General features: G+C 36.3%; 1 long non-coding RNA gene across 1 annotated transcript; it reads left to right on the forward strand.

The window, feature by feature from the left end:
- Positions 1-11,016: 11,016 nt before the first annotated feature.
- LOC144045060 (uncharacterized) lies at positions 11,017-19,959 on the forward strand. Its single transcript, XR_013291417.1, has 2 exons — positions 11,017-11,115; positions 18,487-19,959. It is a non-coding gene; the product is annotated as an uncharacterized LOC144045060 (long non-coding RNA).
- The last annotated feature ends 3,027 nt before the right edge of the window (positions 19,960-22,986 follow it).

Genomic DNA, 22,986 nt, shown 5'->3' on the forward strand with positions numbered 1-22,986 from the left:
GGACTCATACGGTGACCAGCTAATTTGTTTCCTAAAGGGACGCATACTGTAGAGAAGTGATTTTCTTAGTATTTACTTATTTATATCCTGAATGTAGTGCATTGTGTAAATATTGATTTTTGCTGCCATGTGGCCGTCAGCAGCAGGTCATACCACCGACTGTCGGTGTGACCCAGCAAGACTCTTGGGCTGAGTGAAGGCGAGAGTCCACTGGCCTTTAGCTTTCTTTTTCATGAAAACTGCACCCCCACTGGCCTGCTTTCTGCTGGGGGGAAATATATTCCTTTATATCCCCTGCTGCCCCCCACCCCCAAACTTCTGCAGCGAATTACTAATAATAGTCACCCGGTATGAAATTCAACACACAATAGCCACTGAATGCTCCTTAGCATCTCAGTTTGAGATGTGGCCCCACTGCTGATGCTTTATTATTGCCAGAAAAAAAAGAATTCTTCACATAATAATGATAACATTGCGCCCACACAGAGCTAATATTATCATATCTTAGCAGGACTAATGTGTCAGTTCTGCTACACCAAATTAGTGGGGGGGGATGATGTTATTGTTTTGAAGATTATAGGGGGACAAAATTCAATCAGCGTCGGAACGCCCGGCGAGGGGGACACGCATCCTGCTGTGGTTCGTACACATCCTTGCCAGCGTGACGCCTGCGATTCAAAGAAGCTCTGGTGTTTCATCTTTTTTTCTTTTCTTTTTTAATCTCAGGGTCATAAGGCCTAATGCCATGTCACTGAATGTGATTACAACAAAAACAAAACACGCGTTGTTGTGTTTTGCTGAGAATGTAAACAGCTATGCATTGCGTTGGAATAGAATCGCATGCTAATTGAAGGCTTTGGTCTGACACGGAGGACTTTGTGAATACAGATTATCATCAATTGGAAGCAGTGGGTGCGAGCGGAATACAAAATTTTTCTTCTGCTCGCCAGGCAATTTACCTCTCATTCACCACATCTGGATTTATTTTGTTGCAATAGGCATGAACACTGCTATGGGAAAATGTATGTTTTTATGGCTGTCACACTTTTGGGGAAAACTGCAAAAAAAAAAAAGATGACCAAATATAGGCAGGCTAATAAAGAGTTTGTTACAAAAGGAATTTTGTAACAAACTCCCTTTCTTTTCTTTGATCCTTCCTCGGGTTTCCTGATGGCCTCACGACTCTGGCTGGAAGTTTTCGGTTTAGGTGAATGGTATGGGATTTTTTAATAGGTTTTAGGTGAACTAATGAATACACACACACTCACACGCACGCACACACGCACATTCACATGCTCACCCACATAAAAAGAAAAAAAAAGAGAGAGGGAAAAAAAAAGGAATTTTGTACAGCATATTAAATCAATCAGATTTGTTTAGTGAAAAGGTTGACCAGATAAGGGCTTGATTGTAGAAAAATTCCATGGTTCAGAAAATGTTTGTGCAGTATCATAAGCTCTAATTTAAGAAGTTTGAGGCCAATCACATTTGTTATGTAAAAAATGTCAGTCAATCAAAACAGTATTCAGTGACATAACAGAAGAGTATTCAGATTAATATTGTGTTTGTTTGGGCAATATAAATTAGGCTGAAAAATCCACCTGTTTTTATCCATCTCATGGGGTGGCCATTTTGTCTAGTACTGCCACTTGCTGTTGACTGAAAATGACATCATAGTGCTTAAGGGCTCAGCTTTTGAACGTCACATGACCAAACCCAGAAAATAGGTCAGCCGTGATGTGATGGTCGTTACCTCTAATGCTGCATTCGAGGAAAGTGGGAAGTCGGACTCGAGTATAAAACTAGATCGCTTTCTTCATTCATAAATATTCAACATAAATTCACGTAACATGACGTATGTGACAGTATGCCCCTATCGCTGCATGAAATTATATGGTGAACTCCTGAACAGTATGGAATGCTTATAAAATAAGAATAATTATCACTAGTATCCACCATTTGGGTTGTTTACTTTCGCCTCGAACGCTATCAGGTTGGAACTAAGAAAAGCCAACTGGGATAAATCCGACTTCCGACCTTCCTTGAAAGCAGCATAAACTGAAACACTGTGATGTCATTTTCAGTCGACAGTAAGTGACAAAATAGCCACCCCCTGAGGTGGATAAAAACAGTGTGGATTTTTCATCTTAATTCCTATTCCACAAACACAATATTAACTCATTCACTGCCATTGACGGCTATAGACATCAAAAATTCATTTGAACTATTTCTATTAGTGTAACATTTTTTTCCCACTTTTGTTAACAAGAGTATGAAAGTCTATAATTTTTTTGCTGCACATTTAGAACAGACATAAAATTTGTGATTAAATGTGAGTTAACTAGTGAAGTCATGCGATTAATTACGAATTCGCCTGACACCCCTAATTTTTAATAATGTTTTCCCTCTTTTTTTTTTTATCGCGTCAGCCGATTACATTTTTTAATTGTAATTAATTGCATGACTTCAATAGTTAACTCATGATTAATCACAAATTTTATATCTGTTCTAAATGTACAATACTTTTTTTCCTAGGTTTTCGAAAATACTCTTGTTAACAAAAGTGGGGAAAAATGTTAAACTAATAGAAATAGTTCAAATTAATTTTTTACGTCTATAGCCGTCAATGGCAGTGAATGAGTTAATCAGAATACTGTGTCTAGGGGGGGGGGGGTCATATTACATATTGTGAAGAACATTTTTGGCTCGACTTCCACGTTTGACCGTCATGCAAAGCATTAAAATGTGGGTGAGAAGAAAAAAAGAAAAAAAAAAAGGTCTGTCTTGATAACAGAACCTCCTATTACTGCAATTCTGTGGTTCAAATTCTATTTGTGCAGTATACAGAAGATGGATGGTGATAAATTTAAATCACGTTTCATGTCAATTCATGATGCTTTCTCCAGTGTGTTGAGGCATCAGCAGGGGGCAATGTTCTCTCACTTGAAGGCTTCACTGGTGTCAAGGACAAATGTGCTCACAATCACAGGCTCTCGAGGCCCTGAAAACTAGATCACTTTCTCTATTAGGCTCACTTCTCGCAGCCATAACCGGGCTTGTACCAGTGAATATTTCACGCTGAGCAATAACGGACGGTATGCATATAAATACATTCACACAAGATGTTTCATTAATATTTAAAAAAAAAAAAGGTCAATTATCAAGGCCATTGTGCTGGAATCCAGTGCCTGTGGGTTAATGTGGCGGGAGTGACATTAAAAGTGTATTGTGTCACTTCAACAATACAATACACGGCATGATAACAAGAGTGTTTAACACTTAATCACCAATCAGCCAGTGACTGCGTGGGTTGGCTCTCAAGCACATACGAGGAAACAGCTTCATGTCTCAGGGGAAAGAATACATCAGCGATTTGATTGCATTTGAAACCTTTTTTTTGGGGGGCTCTTTAAATCACTTCATTTAATCAACAGTGAACCTGCAATGGCCTCGACCACATTGCAGCTAAAACGGCAAAAACGCTTACGAACACCGCCTTTCTTCATTAGGGTCACGAGTCAATCGAAGCCTACTGCAGCTGACTTTAGGCACCCTGGACCAGAGATGACGTAACAGGGGAGGCAATTATTATTATTTTTGCCTGGGGCCCCTAAAGACTATAGAACCGCTCCTGCCATGGACTGGTCGCCAGTCAATCACAGGGCACATACTGTATAGACAAACAAGCATTCACACTCTCCTTCACACCTGTGGACAATTTAGAGTGTGAATGACCCTAACATGCATTCCTTTGGAATGTGGGGGGAAGCCGGAGTACATAACATGTAAACTCCACAAACTCTGGAGCCGAGATTCAAACTCAGAACTTCAAAATCATCATGTTGTTGTAAGACAGGGTTCTGCAACCTGAGGTTCTGGAGCCACATGTGGCTCTTTTGTATTTCTCCTGTGGCTCTATGCGAATCTCTAAAAAAATATAGTAGAAATAGTTTCTTTACATATATATATATATATGTTTTTAGATAAAATATTTTTCAAATGAACTAATCATTTAGATAATAAAAAAGAATAATTAAATATTTAAGTCCAAAATTTTAAGCTGTCAGAAAAAAAGAGAAGAAAGGGAGATGAAAACTAACCTAATTGTGTAAAAAAAAAGGGACCATAAAATGTCCAAAAAGCAAGAAGTAGAGCAAAAATATATAATAAAATGTCCATAAAATTGCCAAAAATGTCAGCGAATTGAGGGGGGGGGATAAGGACGGGGGAGAAATGACAGAAAAGAAAACGTTCCAAAACAAAATAAATCCCCAAAATTGCCATAAAATGTACACAAAAATTGCCAAAAAGTCTGAAAATTACTTTATTTTATTTAAAAGAAATAAAGGCAGAAAACGTTTAGAAAGTAACTATAAAATGTCCAAAATAAAAATTAAAAATCACGAAAATTACTATAGAATGTACACAAAATTGCACACACAAAAAAAAGTCTGAAAATTTATAGCAAAAAAAGTCAGAAAAAAATACCAAAAAATAGCCATAAAAGGAGGGAGACAAGTGGCGGGAGTCCGAATCATGGAACTCATCGTTCGCAAAGTTCTTCTCCATCAGGTATATGAAGCAGAAAGATGGTGACAAAACATGTCAACCTCCTGTAAGTCACGGTGCAACCTATGTAATATAATTAGCGATTACTAGACCTACGATTATAGATAAAATTATATGTTGATATGATAGCACTTAAAAAAATGTTTTTTAATTGAAAGGCGGCACAATGGATAACTGGTTAACGCGTCTGCCTCCCAGTCCAGAGGACGTGACATCGAGTCCGGGCTTCGACCTTCCTGGGTGGAGTTTGCATGTTCTCCCCGTGTTTGCGTGGGTTTTCTCCGGGTACTACGGTTTCTTCCCACATTTCAAAGACATGCATGGCACATTAATTGAACACTTTAAATTGTCCATAGGTGTGATTGGTAGTGTGAACGGTTGTTGGTCTCTGTGTGCCCTGCAATTGGCTGGCAACCAGTTGTAACTTGCCAGCTGGGATGCGCCCCCTGCAACCCTTGTGAGGACAAGCGGTTAAAAAATGGATGGATGGATAAATTAGTAGTGGGTTTTTAAAACGAATCCACTAGATGGTGCTCAATAATCCAAACTGTTTCTTTATTTTTTCAATTATTTATAACTCATTTCATTTTAATTAATAGGCCAATTATTCAGTAAAATCAAAACAAAATTATTATTATTATTTTTTTACAGTACATTTGATCTGAAACAGTTCATTTTAATAATGAAATTACTCATGCTCAGTTTTAAAATCTTCTTATTTGCATAATAATAATAATAATAATAATAATAATAATAACCAATTCTTTAATGCAACAATACATTTAAAAAATTGTACTTACAATAAAACAGTTACTGTAGTTAATGAGATAAGTAATCAAAACAAAACAAAACATAATTATTGTTAGCATGTGTATTTTGGGTGGAAATCAGTTTTCAATTGTTGTTGTAGCAAAAACTACAGTATGTGTCCTACTGCAATCTTAAGGTTGAAGAAGGGAACCATTCCCTCCACAAAGGCCAGACAGTGAAAGGAGTCCATAGCTATAAATGTTTCTGTTTTTTTCTTCTATTTGCTAGTCGTCAGGCTAGTTCCCGCTTCGTGGAAGGAAAGAGGTTCCGCTCCCTGGCTTTAATCGATACCCTGGTGCAGAAGCACTAATTCATATCACATGATTGCATCTTTGATTTGAAGCGAGCTAATCCGTCGTCAGCGCGGTTGAAAGAGGATGAAGAGAAGAAGAAGCGGCAGCACTGGAAGGAGAACAGAGGCTCGGCTGATATACGATGCTCATTTAGCACAAAGAAAATTGGGGCAACGGGGGGTGTAAGGCATTTGAAGTTTGGCAGATGAAATTAAAAACAGTTCACGCGAGCTGCTCAAAGCTCAACAACAAAGGAGGAAGTGGATGATTAAGAGGATGATGATGATGATGATGACGATGATGATGATGCAGCTCATCCGGAGAAGGAGAGGAACAATTCTCCTTTTCATCAAGTGCTTTTGTGTGTGGTGGAGCTCAAGTTTGCCCATGTAATTGTTTTCCTGGTGGGCAGGGGTGGACTTGCCATTAGGCAAAAACAGGCCTCCAGATTTCCCCTGGGAAACATCTTAGAAAAATTCAAGCACAAAACATGGAAGCGTTTGCGTGTGTATGGGACTATTTAGCAATAAACTCAACTGTCAATGAAGCCGAGCTAGACAGTTTATCAAGGCCTTTGTCTTTGTTACTTCATTGCTGGCCTCTCACACTGGAACACAAAGGGAGTTTGGAGATGAAAATAGCGCTTAGCGCTAGCCAGAAGCTAGGACGAAGCTAGCGGATGGCTTGAAAATTGGTCCAAAAGGATAAGCGGTTCAGAAAATGGATGGAAAATGGAAAAGAACACCCTTGGTTCTGCTGTTCGACAGTGGACGGCAAGCGATTCTGGAGGTTCACTTATTCACTGCCATTGACGGCTATAGACGTCAAAAAAATCATTTGAACTATTTCTATTAGTTTGTTTATTTTTTTTTACTTTTGTTAACAAGAGTATGAAAACCTAGAACAAAAAATAAAAAATAAAATTTGTGATTAATCGTGAGTTAACTAGTGAAGTCATGCGAATTATTAAGCTCCTAATTTTTAATAATCTTTTATTCCCTTTCATATTTTTTTATAAAAGATCATTAAAATTTAGGGGCGTCAGGTAATTACATTTTTAAATTGCAATTAATTACATGACTTCACTAGCTAACTCACGATTAATCACAAATTTTATATCTGTTCTTAATGTACAATAAAAAAAATTCCAGGTTTCCTTACTTTTGTTAACAAAAGTAGATTTTTTTTTTAACTAATAGAAATAGTTCAAAGGAATTTATGGCAGTGAATGAGTTAAGGTAAGTTATCTTAAGCTCAAGGTTGATGCTACGTGACCGTTAGCGCGTCGGTATTCTCTCATATGACAGCGTATGGTGTAGATAAAAGTACACTTCATTTACTATTTACCATTATGATAAAATTGGATTATTCATTTTTTGGGACTATGACGTGTTTTCCGGCAAAATTGGGGTACAAGCTCTAATATGTACTGACCTTGATATAAATAATTAAATAAACGTAAAAAATAGAGAAGAGGGAAACAGACAGTTGTTTTTAATTGAAGCAACCAAAGAGCTGCGTTTGCGACAAAAGCAAGCGTCGGACGTTCTTACCAGTAACAGCGGCGCTGCTGTCAAATGTTAGCCGAGGAAGATGGCGTCGAGATGAGCGACATGACTCAGTGACATTTTTTTCTCTCCATCAAGATGCATTAAAGTGGCTGAAACAGTAAACTAGATTAAATGTTGATTCATGACCTCAGCAATTACAGTAAAAGTGTCAAGATGATTCACTTGCTATATATTAAGTTTTTTTTAGGAAAAGAAGAATTTTCTCAAGTTCACAATTTTTAGTGATTGATAAACATTATTATTCAAAAATCATTGTAGTACGTGAATGTGGCAGCCCCATGAATGGTTTTGCCTTGGGCCACCGCATGACTAAATACGCTTTCACTAAACAACAGCTCTGGCCTTGATTTTCACACAATGCAACTATTTTATAAAGAATAATCAGATTTTACAGCTGCAACACACTGGTGGTACTTTTCATTATTTTTCATAGTGGAGCCAAAGGTGGACCGATTTATACAAATATTAAAATTACAGACGTAGACAGAGTGCTTTATTTATTTTTTATTCTTGAATCCAAGGCTTTCACGTGGGTTATTGAAATTTTATTTATTGTATATTCATGAAATGTTCTTTATTTGTATTGTCGCGTGGACCTAATATTTTATCTAGATGTAATAATTTGGCATCAGGTGTACCTTGGCCAACAGTGTACCTAATATTTTGGCCACATGCGTGCCTACATTTTTGGGCCTATGCGCCTAATAATTTGGGCTTAACCTGTACCTAACACTTGTAATATTTGGGTGTACCTAATAATTTGGAGGTACTTAACTCATTCGTTTGCCATTGACGGCTACAGACGTTAAAAATTAATTTGAACTATTTCTATTAGTTAAACTTTTTTCCCCCACTTTTGTTAATAAAGAGTATGAAAATCTAGAAGAAAATTATTGTACATTTAGAAAAGATATAAAATTTGTGATTAATCGTGAGTTAACTATTGAAATGATGTGATTAATTACAATCACAAATTTTAATCTCCTGACGCCCCTAATTTTTAATACTCTTTTCTTTTAAAAAAATAAAATAAAATAAAATATTATTTAAAAAAAAAGCTTTTCATACTTATGTTAACAAAAGTGGGGGAAAAAAGTTAAACTAATAGAAATAGTTAAAAAATAATTTTTGACGTTAATAGCCGTCAATAGCAGTGAATGAGTTAATAACTTCGCATCCGGACAAATTATTAGGTACACCAAAAATATTAGGCCAACCTGAGAGCCTAATATTTTGTATGTACTCAAATATTTGGTTTTATTAAATAATTTATTCATCATACTTTTGGTTGCACCTAATATTTTGGCCGAAGTTGGCCTTTTAGTACCTAATATCTGACTTGTTAAGACACACACATATACACACAAAGCAAATATAATGTAAAAGGCACAGTTGCACCCACCCACCAAATTTCAGGGGTCAAAAGAATAATTTTCCAACCCCAGGAGCATTGATTGCACGATGAAGGATATCCACTGTTTTGGCAAGCTTGTTGCGGTTCTGTTGTCATATTTCCACTCGGCTGTTGTTCCTTTTTCCATGCCTTTTCCTTCAAATTTGCTTTCAACAGTTTACATGTGTCTCCAAATGGAGTGGTGGAAGCAAAGCTTTCCAAGTCAAACACAGTGGGAGTCCTGATTTTGTATTTTTTTTGGGTATGGTCTTCCCTCCAAGATGAAGTGCAACGTGAGATCCTTGTGTGTATGCGCAGCGTTGCAAAGTAGTATCAGCATCACTTCATAACCTCATTTGCCACCTTCACCTTCACACTGGCCAAGTGTGTGACAGTTGGCAACCTTGAGCACAATCCTTGAGTCTAATGTGTGAATTCCAGCAGTGAAATTACATGTTGCGTTGAGGCCTATGTTGCACTTTGAATGCTTGGGCAACATCTGCTCAATGTTAAGCTATACTAGTGCACTATATATAAAGACAGCCATGCACATACTTTATGTGCTGTCATTTTTAGTAGGCAAATACATGCAGCCTTTGATATATTTATGAAATATAAGATGTCACATATCACATGTATATTTAAAACACTGTATGGCACTGTGTCTATATTTTATACACATTTCAATTCAATCGCTTCATTTCCAAGCCATAGGCTACTAAAATTATTACAATGTGGAATAAAGTTACCATTTATATTCCAAAAATATATTTACTATTTATGTTACAATATCAGAACTGTACATTTTTATTTATATTTCAATATTAATGTGCTCAAATGTGTGTAAACTCGGAGCTCATGGAACTACTTTTGACATTTTTTGTAACGTAGGATCTTTAAAAATAAATAAATAAATAATTATTCATGTTATAAAAACAATTTGGAAATCACGTATTAATGATTTTAGAGTACATGTTTGGAATTATAAAATGTTTTTTGTTTGGTTGGGGTTCCCTTGAAAGAGGTTTGTTTATTACAAAATAGTTGTTTACATAATATTGTGAGGATCAAAAATAATTGTAGAATGACTGTGGTGTTCTTTTTCAATTAATGAATATAATTTGAAAAGCTACTATACAAATATTGACTAACAACAATAAATAAATAATGTATAATAAATATCCTACAAAAAGGGGTAGTTGATTTTTTTTTATAAATAAAATTAAAAAAACATACTTTAGATGATAAAATGTTAAAAAATTATAAAATAAATACTAACAATATGGGGGGTGGGGAATCCAGTTGATAGCTACTGCTTGGATTAGAAATTATACAATTTTGTCAACGTAACAAAGCAAAAAACAAACAAACAAATTATTACAGTTTTTTATTTTTATTATTAGTATATATATATATATATATATATATATATATATATTTATATATATATATATACAGTATATATAGTATTATTACAGTATTACAAGTAATTAGTACATTTTTGGGTGGTGGTACTATATTGTTTAAATCCAAAAATATAATTAAAATAATCGAACATACTTCTCAGGTCAGACGACATGGCTCCCAATCTGAAGGTTGTGGGTTCAATCCTCAACTCTTGTGACCATGCCAAAATGCCTTTGGGCAAGATACTGAACCCCCCAGTTGCTCCTGATGCTGCATCATCAGCAAGTAGAATGAGGAAACAGTTAAAGTGTATCCAAGTTATGCAAGTGAAAGCCCATTTTTTAGTTACAACTAACCATTTGTAATGAATATTTTATAAACAAAAAAAAACGACTTCATATTTTGGGAGGTTGCTTGAACAAGCTTTCAGAGCAATGAATTTTATAGAAATTTATATTAGTAATTATTAAATGTGTTAATAAAAAAATCTTAATGGTGCAAATATTTTTATATAAAACAATTTCAGTAAATAAAGAAATAATTTATAGCTGCTATGGATTAGAAAAAAAAATCCAAGCTTTTCTTGACATAATATTTTCATCATGGCCTAGCATGATTTATTGAATTTACACAATGTACATATACCTGTATATTGTATAGAATTGTAAATGCAGAGCTTTTATGACCTTTTCAATGCTTATGTTGAGGTTCAGTAACCAAAACTGACTGGAATGGATTATTTCTATTTACATGAGGCCCAATTTCTTTGGAGGCTAGTAAACCAGAACGCATCGTGTTCGACCATGCAGTATACTTCGCAATTGAATCGTTACTCTGTATTAAATATAAAAGGCAAACTGTAAAGACAGAACACGGCTCCTCTGTTTTGTAAGAACGCACATTTTTGCTTTCATGTGTTTGTTTGGAAGCCCTCGGGAGAATGGGTTGGACTAAAACCCTTCAAAGCCTTGTCGGCCTGCCTCGGATCCTTTTGTGTACACCACATGGTAAAGAAGCTTCTCCACACTCCGCGCAGCTTCATGCCTTATTTGTGTTTCTTCTGGACCTCAAGGTGAGCCTACAAAAAAAAATAAAAAATCCAACAGCAGCTCCTCTGGTGAAAAGCGCCGTTTCTTTTATAAGCATGTAAGAGGATTAGAGGGCCGCTAATATATGCGCAACCTTCTATGAATACCTGGACGTATTTGCAGAATTTCAACATATGCAGGACGGGGCTTTTAACGTTCTTTTTATATATGTCACGGCTGATGTAAAGCTCGCTTAATTAAATACTAGTAGGTTGTTTGTATGAATAAGGAGGAGGCGACGATTCACTACAACAGAAATAGGAATTGAATTAATAGAAGGTCGAAAGGCTTTTGTGAATCAGCCGCATTATTCAGCATGTATCAAGGATTTACTTGTCGACCAAGCGTCTTTCTCTCGCGCTTTCTTTCTTTCTTTTTGGAGTTCAAATGTCCCCAGTGACATGAATGGTTAAGCCACCGATGTTGTGATGGAATGTAGGTAATGAAAAAGTCGCTTGAATGGGTGATTATTAAAATAAGGCAAAGGGTGATTTTGCATGTTATGCTTGTCTGGAGGGCTCGAGTTGACAAAAAAGCGAACACAAGTCAAGTCTATTTCAGTTCCTTAAGCCAAATCATGTTTGGCTTTGTTGACGCTCCCTTTAGCTCCCTCACCAAGACCCACCCCCCAATTTTTTTTGGAGCACCCTTGAATCAAACCCTATTTTTAGTATAAAAATTTAGTGTACTTTCTGACAAAAAAAAGACACTGTATAAAACAAGCATCTTTGAGGCTCTATTTGACTTTTCCCTCCCGTAAATGCTAACCTAATTTTTAAACAGGGAGTCATATAGAACTAAAATAATGACAATTTCAGGTGATTTGTTCCCAAAATGTACACTGTATATAACCCAATGACAGTAAAATGAAATGAAATTAGAATTATACATACATACATACATTGCAGGCCTATTTAAAAAAATAAAATTTAAAAAAAATAAAAGAAAGAAAGATCATGAGTAATGGGACATTTATTTCCTAGAAATGTTGTAGAAGTGATAATTTGAAAATGCAATGAAATCATTACCATGATCAGTGTCTTCACATTGATGAATAACATTAATAATACTAACATAAGGTAATGAACTTTTTTTTTTCCAGAAGTGTGTATCAAACTGGTAAATCTTCACATTAATCAGTACCTAAGAAGTAGTTCTCAGTTTCAAAAAGGTTGGTGAGAACTAACCCAGACTGTTTTAACCCTCCTAATAATATCTTTGGGGTCAATTTGACCCCATTCACCCATAGGGTCAAATGTGTTTTTTAGGACAACAGGAGGGTCAAAATGGTAGCACACTTAAGCTCCTCCCGCTCCTTAGGACTAGTTAGGAAATTACTTTGGCCAATTCCTTGTTTTGTTTTCTGATTTCTATTCATACATTTGTAAATGACACCACACCTTGCTCAACTGTGGAGCCTGTTCTCATAATTTAGTCAAATTTCATACAAATACAAACGTTTATGGAGGCTTCTTAATCAAAAAAATATTTCACTTTAACTCATTCACTGCCATTGACGGCTATAGACGTCAAAAATTCATTTGAACTATTCATATTAGTTTAAAACTTTTTTTCTACGTTTATTAACAAGAGTATGAAAAACTAGGGAAAAAATGATAGTACATTTAGAACAGATATAAAATGTGTGATTAATCGTGAGTTAACTATTGAAGTGATTTGATTAATTACAATTGAACATTTTAATCGCCTGACGCACCAAATTTTTTAAATTAAAAACATTATAAATGTCTAGGTTTTCATACTCTTGTTAACAAAAGTGGGGAAAAAATGTTAAACTAATAGAAATAGTTCAAATGATTTTTTGACGTTTATAGGCGTCAATGGCAGTGAATGAGTTAATGACAATTTAGCGATGACATTTTTAGTTTGTGTTGCTGGAAAGCAGTCCATTTATGAAATCAACTTTTTGTACCATTTTCTACTTAATTGCCCTGAGCTGTTGTGTTGTCAATGTGTGACATCAGGCCACTTATTTGCACAACATTTCCTTGATTGACACGCGCATTGACATATAATTGTGTTTCTGTCATTGTCATAATGAAAAGGATTCCAATGGAAGATGATAATCACGCAATCAATTAGAAATAATTACGTCTCGGCGTGGTCAGAAAATATGCAATTATGATGATTGGAGCTGGCATCGCTCGTGATTCATTTGAGACTTTTATTGAAGACACTGTAGATGTGTTTACAGTATTGGGTCAGGATGTGTTACAGCGTGAACAGCGCCACATGAACATGGCGACTTTTGATGTGCCAGTGAGAAGATTGGGGACGCGTTCGCCATCGTCTCGCACGGTTACGAGTGATGCGCTGCTCTACTGTGGCTCACAGACGCGCTTAATGCAAAGTGACAAGGAAGTTTAAAGTATGTTTTTTATCCTTCTGCTGAATTTTTAGAACTCTTTTCATCTCTGCTATGAATTTAAAGGTCTGTGGACAGGGGCGTAGCTATCACTTTAGAAGTGTGGGGGTGGGGTGACTTTTAAGAAGTAAACGAACGGAAAAATAACAAAATGGGCGTCAAACTGGTTGAGGTAAAACATACTGACAATAAAGTAGCAAGAGACACATTTAAACAAACTATAATTCTTGGCAACAATTTCACTGCACATTAAATGAAAAAGAAGTCAAAAAGGTTCTGAGCCATTTTTTGAATATTATAAGTCCAAATCCTTTGATTTCAGCCTCTCAAACATGAATATTTTCTGATTCCTTGATCAAAGCAGAACATTTGAGTTTAAGCAAAACTAGACATCCATGGGCAGATTGAACTTTTTGCTCATCTTCTGACACGTTTTGAATCAAACACAACCCCCCAGTTGTCCACAAATGCAATTTGGCCTCTGAAAATTCTCTCTTGCCCACCAAAACCTCAAGATTAGGATCAACATAACACGAATAAGCGCAAATGCAAATGAATAATAAGTTCAACTCACTTATTCAGAACATGAACGTAAAGATGTTTTTATACATCAATATAAATAATAGAGTATTGAAAGATATGCAGAAAATCCATACAAACATTAAATCAGACTATTAAAGTTGCTGCAGTGCACACATTTCAAAACAGGGTTTTTAGATATTGCAACCAATCACAGCTTTATGATTCCTACTCCTAGATTAGAAATGTTGTGCGTGCAAAGCACAAGTTTGAACAAATATGGGTACAAAATCTTAAAAGGAGAAACAGATTGAGTTTGTTTATGTCCTTAAAATAGCTAGCAGGCAAGCTAACTAGTGGTGCTGCCATTGATTGGCCACCTATTATGATAGGTCGATTTCCGTGGAAAAGTACTTGTTTGGCTTATGTCGATCAATAGGCCTACCTTTCAATGCTCATCCGAAAAACGGATCACCTGAAGCTCGTACTTAGCAGCCTGCAGCCAACTAAAGACCAGCCTATGTGCAGTGTGGCGTCCCCTCTCCCTTAACACTGCATGGGACATTTGGATAGGTTTTATTTTACGTTTTAATTTGACTCATTAATTAATCAAAAAATAATTGACAGATTGTTCTTACAATAGCTAGTGAGCAGCTCTAAATTGAAAAATGTGCTGCGAATCCATGTGGTCAACTCGCAGATCTCACTTATGGATGATTGGTATTGGCAGCATTAAACCCTGATTGGGGTAACAATTAGGGGTGGGAATCTTTAAATGTCTCACGGTTTGATTCAATTCCGATTTTTGGCCCTGCGATTCGATTCAGAATCGATTTTCGATTAAGAACGATTTTTGATTCAAAATGATTTGATTGACAATGATTTTTGCTTCAATCTATAGATGTGCAAGGAATTGATTGTAATGATCTACTCCAGTCTGACTCGCTAATGCTAATTAGCGCGCTACTCGCGGCACTTTTATCACTCAAAAAAACGGCTCCACGCTGGGAATTTTTTTTTTTTTTATTGGAATAACTTGATCGTGACTTTTTCCTTCTACTCTCTAATGTGGCTACAACTTAACAGTGTATTAGACCGCGTGGAATCACACTGCTCCTCAGTGGCCAAACCGGGTACAACATGAACAGCACTACAAATAAAGGCACACACAAACAAAGGCAAGACAGTATAAAATAATTTAAATAAAATCGATTTTTGGGACATTTAAAATCGATTCTGAATCATACTAAATGAGAATCGCGATTCTTATGAGAATCGATTTTTTGGCACACCCCTAGTAACAATGTTGGACAGGTTGAGTCTAAGGAATCTGATTGACAATATAATTTCCCACAAGAAAATAAAGAGAACAAAAGCAGTTTCAAAGATGACAGTTTTTACCATATGACACCCCAAGTACACAACTTTTGTTTTGAAAGGGCTGTGATCAATAATATATTTCTATGCTGGACAACAGAGTCTGATATCTCCTCCCTGGCCTTTTGACAATAATCACCCCAATCACTACAGATTATTCCTTGAACCTGTGTGTGCCTCGTTGAAGAAAAAAGCAGCGAGGCAAAACAGGATTGCACTCAGAAACAGGCCTTGAATCTTTTTCAAGTGAATGCAATACGATTCTGTGATATACCTACCTATCATATTTTATGCCCACCTCCACCCAAATATGTTTGAAGCAAATAATCAAACCAAAATAAATAAGTGAATACTAATAATAATAAATAAATAAATAATTCCCTCTTACAGACAAGTACATTGGGAATAAAAAAGACAAATCATGAATCAAAAGATATATATATATATATATATATATATAATTAACTACAATAATATAAATATTATTATATATAAATTATCTCTAATAGACAGGTAAATTGAGAATAAAAAAGACAAATCATAAATTTAAAATTTCTATAATTAAATACAATAATAATAATAATTAAAAAAAAAAACGGTTATACCCACATATATGGAACAAACAAACAAACATTAAGAAATAATTTTTTAAAAATTTAACCAAAAAATAAATAAATAAATAATTCCCTCTTATAGGCAGGTAAATTGGGAATTAAAAAAAAGACAAATCATAAATTAAAAGATATTTATAATTAACTACAATAATATATATATATATATATATATATATATATATATATATATATATATATATATATATATATATATATATATATATATATATATATATATATTCTACCTAATCACATATGGAACAAACAAACAAACATTAATAAATAAATAAAAAATTGTATACCCAGTTCAGTTTGATCTGAAATACCAAGTATTATTCAGAAAAAAAAAGAACAAAGTGAAATATGTATAAATATAACATTTGAACCCTCTTGTGACGCTAAAGAAGGTCAGCAAAAACATTAGCAACCATTGTCATATCAGCCACACATTACCTTGACATATTCTAAGCTGTGTAGCCAAATGTTTGTCTCACTTCACAAAAAGAAAACACAATAATTGTGACTCAAATCCATTTTGTCACCCTGGACTCCCTTAATGGCCGTGTTGCTGCTGTATAAATCCCAACGCTGCAGTCACTTGTCATGCTGGTAGTGACACAAGCTATTTGTCAGTGCCTCACATCACTTTGCATGCACACATAAATAAAAACCAAAAAACAAGAGGGATCTTAAACATGCAACTGTCAGCATGTCAACATGTGGAGCTTCCATCAAGTACGACTCCGCTTAGCAATTGCCTAATATTAGTGTCACTTGTTATCGGCACAACTGCAGTGCGGTTTTCAACCACTGCACGTTGTCACTGCCTGTCTGTCACACTACAATAATTCCTATAACGGCTCTCTCGCTCTCTTTAAGTGCATATAAAAACTCTGTGCACTACTGTCCAAATGCCAGGTTTTTGTGACATGGAAACATAAACATCTGTGATAATGGGGCCTATTGCGCCGTTGTGGGAGGAAGCGCAGCCGACTCCTAGTCATTGTATGTGGAAATCTTTTGGACTGTAAAAATGTCAGGAGAACAAGTGAATTGTATTTTGGGTTAATCTTAGAAATGGTGGCAGGTGTGTGGTGACTCTCAGTGAGTTTGAATGTGATTGGTAGACACTTTGTCTACATATAGTTTTATAGTGCATGACATTTTTAACAAAATCCTATTAATTTATTGCAATTATTGGCTCATTTCACTCTTTTACGCCAGTTGTTTATGAATGTTTAATGAGTTGGGGGTGCTGATGCATGTCTGGGATTATACGTGTGTGCGCATCATACAAAGAGATGAAGCTTCCTGCCTTGGCATTAACCCTCGGAAATAATCCAGCACTGATTAAAGCGCTTGATAGTTCCGATGTTTAGTAGTGTCTTTGTTTCCAAAAGCTCCCCCGTGCGCACCCCCAGAGCATCAGTACCACACACTCATGGCTTTATAAACCACAGCAACATTAGGTAAATTAGATTAGCCTCCAGTGACATTATGAGAAAACATTTATCTATAATAAAACACATCTGTAAAAGGACCACGCAGATGCATTTGTTTTCATTGCATTCGTCAATGAAGACAAATGACTACAGGAGATAAAGATATTATAAGGCAAGCGCCCTGTTTTCTCTTTATTAAAATGTTGTCCTTACATTTTGTACATTATGCAGTAATGGAATTGTTTTTATTATTTATAGTATTGAACCTTTGCTCTCTCTTATCTACTACACTAAATCAAGAAGTAGCCTTACATGGTCAGTAGGTAACTACAAGTGGACTGCATCATACTGGGAGCTGTTTGTAATATTTTGATTACATGATTTAATGTAATTAAAATATTGGTATATTATTATATAAATATTGCGCACTTACCTTTTTGTGTTTGTGGTTTTGTGTGTGTGTGTGTGTGTGTGCTTTTGCTTGTTTCATATTTTGTGTTTGTGCTTACTTTTTTTGGTTTTGTTTCATATTTTGTGATTTGTGTTTGCAATTACCTTTTCGTTGTTTTCATTTTTGTGTTTGTGTTTTTTTTATTTGTGTGTGTTTGCGATTCCTTTTTTGTTTTGTGTGTGTGATTCCATTTTATTTTTGTGTTTATTTGTATTTATTTATTTGTATTTTAATGTTTTTTATTTGTGTTGTTTTTTTGGTTTGGTGTTTTTATGTTAATGATTACATTTTGTTTTTGTGTTTATTTTTGCTTATTTGCTGTTGTGTTAGATTTGTGTTTTTTATTTGGGTTGTTTTTTGGCTTGCAGATGTGTTCACTTATTTTTTGGGGGGTTGTGTTTTTGTGTTTTTTATTTGGGTTGTGTTTTTTGGTTTTCAGATGTGTTCACGTTTTTGTTTGGATTGTTTTTTTTGTGGGGTTTGGTGTTCACATTTTTGTTTTTGTGTTTTTTATTTGGGTTGGTGTTCACATTTTTTATTTTGGAATGTGTTTTTTTGGTTTTCAGATGTGTTCCTGTTTTTGTTTTTGCACCACCATAACACAACCTCGTGTGTGGACCAAGGTCCAAAGTGTGAGATGACTTCACGCGTATATCCCATTATATTCAAGAAAGGATTACCTGACTGAGGAAGAATCACTTCCCAGGCGTGGGAAGCGAACCCACGCCAAGCTGCATCGAAATAAAGTGACGGTACCGCTCCGCCACCAGAGGCCCGGAAGAGTGAACTTTCCCGAGTGGCGAGTTCTCCAAACCCTCCTCTCCCTCTACCCCTGCCCCACCCCCACGTGTTCGCTCTGCCAATCGTGATTTGTTGTGTTGAAACACATGCCATGGCGCAAAAGCATTCATTTTCAGTGAGCATGTGTCCTCTTTTTTTCCTTTTTTTTGCTTGTTTCAGAGCTTAACAGCCACTTACAAGTTAATTGTTTGATTGACAGCACCCTCCAAAACAGAGCGGTCTGCTCGAGCAGGGAGTGAGGGAGATGGAACATACCAAATGCAAACTACTACATACAGTAGTGTATTGTTTCTTTTCTTTCTTTTTTGCGTGCCTACCTTTTTGTGCGCCTTTTTTATTATTATTTGTGTTTGCGATAACTTTTTGTTTTTTTGTTTCATATTTTGTGTTTGTGTTTTTTGATTTGTGTTTATGATTACTTATTGTTTTTTTGTTTCATATTTTGTGTTTGTGTTTTTTTTATTTGTGTTTGCGATTATTTTTTGTTTTGTTTCATATTTTGTGTTTGTGTTTCTTAAATTTTTTGTATGCGATTACGTTTTGTTGTTTTGTTTTATATTTTGTGTTTGTTTTTTTGATTTGTGTTTGTGATTGCCTTTTCATTGTTTTGTTTCACTTTTTTGTGTTTTTGATTTGCGTGTGATTAAGTTTTATTTTTTTGTTTCGTTTTTTGTGTTTTTTATTAAATTTGCGATTACCTTTTTGTTTTGGGGATTTTTTCAAAATTTACTGTCGTGTTTCTTTTTTGTGTTTTTTATTTGGTTTGTGTGTTTTGGTTTGCAGTCGGGTTCACTTTTTTGTTTTTGCGTTTTGCACTTCAGGGCAACCCTAAATATGGCCACTGTATGATAGCAGTAAGCTCTACTCAACTGACCTCATTTTAGTTGGTATTTTTTTCTTAAATGGCTTCAAGCTATTTACTTCCGCTCCAAGTTGAAGTTGACTGTCAGCTTAATGCTAACAAAAATGCAAAATAGCAGAGAAGGCCTAACGATAACATCTGTGCGTCTTCTATATGTCTTTCTTAGTCTTCCCCCAGGTGGTCAAAGCACACACACCAAAAGGAGCAGCAAAATGTCCAGTTGTTTATTTCTTTATTTTCTATTTAACTGTACAAAATTATCGAGTGCTACATTTATTATTAAAAACATTTGTGAACATGTCGCAAATAAAAGGGGGCACACTGTATAGTCACTGATGGTAAAAATTGTGATTGTGCAAGTGTACCTAACAAAGTGCCCATGGCGTGTTTCAATCATGAGTTAATGGGAGGACCGAGGGAGTGTATAAATCGTGAGCCATTAGATCTGACAGGCAGCAAGCGTGGAAGAGTTGCACCTCTGCCCAAAGCCCTGAGCTTCACCATGGGGAGAGATTAACCTCGTCCTCTGCCGTTTGATGTGCTCGGCTGATGTAAACTCTCCCACACCAGCCTCATGCTAATGCTACTTCATGTGTGATATATCCTCCACACAGCCTCCAGCCAGGCATGATGTCACTTCTCGCCCTGCAGAGAGACTAATCGGGCCCCGCTCGCATGCCTCAAGGCGTCCCCCCACCCCGAGGAGTTATCACTCTCTGATAGTTGTCTTGGTTGCAGCTTATTCAACATGTAAGACCACTTCAGACCCCACGCGAGCCCATAACAAACACGCTGGATCACTTCTGTCGTTAGAAGTGTGTGTGTGGGGGGGGGACGCCACAAGCTTCGCTCGTTATGTCCCTACTGTAACGCATGCATTAATACATCAAAGCAGACAATGTGCTACGCCAAGCAAGTCGTGTGAATGTATATAAACATTCTGGCAAAGCTTTATGCAGCTAACAATGTTCACTTTTGAATTAGCACATCAACCAATCATGCATTTGCATCTGCATCATACTCAGACCGTAAACTCAAGACTGAGGTCATTAGCATGGTTTTAAGTGTAAACCTGAACAGACTTATTACAGTTAAGTTCACATCATAATCAACGTGATGCTTATACGTTAAAAGTGTGCCAAGCATACCACAAAGACAAACTACATGTCGCCCAGTGTATTGACCTTTCGCGCGTGATGTCACAGCCCTCATGGGAACGCCCCCTCCGGGACGCTGGACGGCAAAAGAGCCACTTGCGTGGATTGTAACCATTGAATCTCGTACAGCGTAAAGTCGTTTATCTAATCGATTATCTTATAAAATGGTCCTATCTTGCTGTGCGGGCGGTTGTACAGGCAGACAAAGGAATAAACCAAATGTTGCTTTTTATTGCACACCTACTAATGAAGACAAAAGACGTCGATTGATAGCAGCAATCAACAGAAAAAAATGGAAGCCCATTAAGTATTCACGGATGTGCAGCGACCATTTTTTGTGAGGTTAGTAGATAAATGTAATTAGTAGATAAATGTTCATTCATTTCACAAGTAAACGTACACTCAAACAAAGATTGTAACAGAGGTGTCGAATTGCGTGTTTCAAATCACATTAACGAGCCAGATTGTACGAACACACAGCTTACTTTTAAAATGCACCTTCTTTAAATACTATCAAGTGCTTTTGACTGTTTAATAATGGGGGATTTCGTCTTTGTGCTTGAAGTTTTTCATTCTGGAGCCGGAGTCATATTCATGAAATTACCACACAGCTTGCCACTACACATAGTAACATAACATCACAGCATTTTAATATAGAACGGACTATGTAAGAATAAGTCAGCATGATAAACAAGTTTCGTCCCAGAGACTCAGCCAGCGACAAGCTTTTGAATCAGCCCCGGTGTAAGGAGAAGAGACGGCATTGACTACATAATGATAAAGGTCGTGCGCTGTGAATTCTGGCAAAGTCGGCAATTTGATTAACTTGGTAAATACAGCAAACAACAGAAGGTCAGGGGCTGTTTTCAAACTAGCGATCTTCAACTAAATGTGCAACTTCGACTGACAGGCGACCTTCGGTTGAAGTAGTAGATTCCATGGCGCTCTGGGCAATAATAAATTTTAATTTGTAAAATAAAAGTCGCTAAGTCACTATGTTGCTCTGGGTCACGCCCACTTCCATTCAACAATCATTTCTTTCCGCCGTCCGTCATAGGTTAGTCACAGTGATCCCGTTACGTTGGTGCAAATGATCAATACTGAGCCAAATTGTTCAGAAACAGTTGGCAAATACATAATAAAAATAATAGTTGTTACAAATAAGTATGCGAGTTCCTTATTTGTTCAGTTTATGTACATTTTCTATCGTAATATCCACTCTTTGGCAACGAGTACAGCCTAATGTTATGCAAACTGTCATTCATCTTTATTCTGTATTGACATTGGGTAAATGTCAAGTTCAGCCAATGTCAGTTACGTTGAGATCGAAGGGGCGGGTCTTATTACAACTGATGTTACGTTGTTGCATTAGACGTGAGAGGAGAATGCTTAAGCACCTGTCGGAGTGAAGCTGTTTCACCCAACTGGGTGAGCTTGTTGTACGCTACATCGGGACAAACTACTCGTTCTTACTGGATGTTTGTACATACTGGATGCTTAAGAGGTAATTACATCTGTCTGGTTATGTTTAAAAAACTACTACTGCCCGTTTGGTTTGAATTAGCATTTGTCGCTAATCGCGATTAGCATTACCAGTACAGTGATGTTAGTTAGCTGTCGCTGCTAATGATAATGTGAGTTGAGAGACAATGGGCTCTTTGCACAAATCCACTAATTCGTGAACTCAGTAACACTCCTTCATTTTCTGTCTTTCATGATTGGACAAACTGATTAATCCAGGTGTGCCTGACCTCAGTAACCACGACGACAATGGCCAGACACACCTGGATTAATCAATTTGTCTAATCGTGAAAGACATGAAATGAAGGAGTGGTATCGAGTTCAGGAGGTAGTGAATTTGTGCAAAGAGCACATTTCCTGCTAGTTCTACACAAAATAGTAGAGATGGGACAATGAAGCCTTGTGAAGCTTTTGAGGCTTTCGGCTGATTGATTTGGAAAAAGAGTCGACGTTTCAAAGTCCCATAAAATAGATCCTACCGGTGACATCTGGTGGTCAGCTGGAGTCATAGCAGCTATAATCTTCAAAGTGAGTCACCTGATTGATTTATATTCCAACATAACACCAGTACATTCAGTCTTACATTTGTGTCTGTCTAATGATCATCAGGTTGCAATATTTTGACACTGTACCAGTACTATGGTTCAATGTGATGTCCTGTTACTCATTCGATTTTTATAAACATGATTTGGATATGACACAAGTGCGCTGTGAAGCCAGATAAG

This window comes from Vanacampus margaritifer, chromosome 2, assembly GCF_051991255.1.
Source record: "Vanacampus margaritifer isolate UIUO_Vmar chromosome 2, RoL_Vmar_1.0, whole genome shotgun sequence".
NCBI classification, from domain to species: Eukaryota; Metazoa; Chordata; class Actinopteri; order Syngnathiformes; family Syngnathidae; genus Vanacampus; species Vanacampus margaritifer.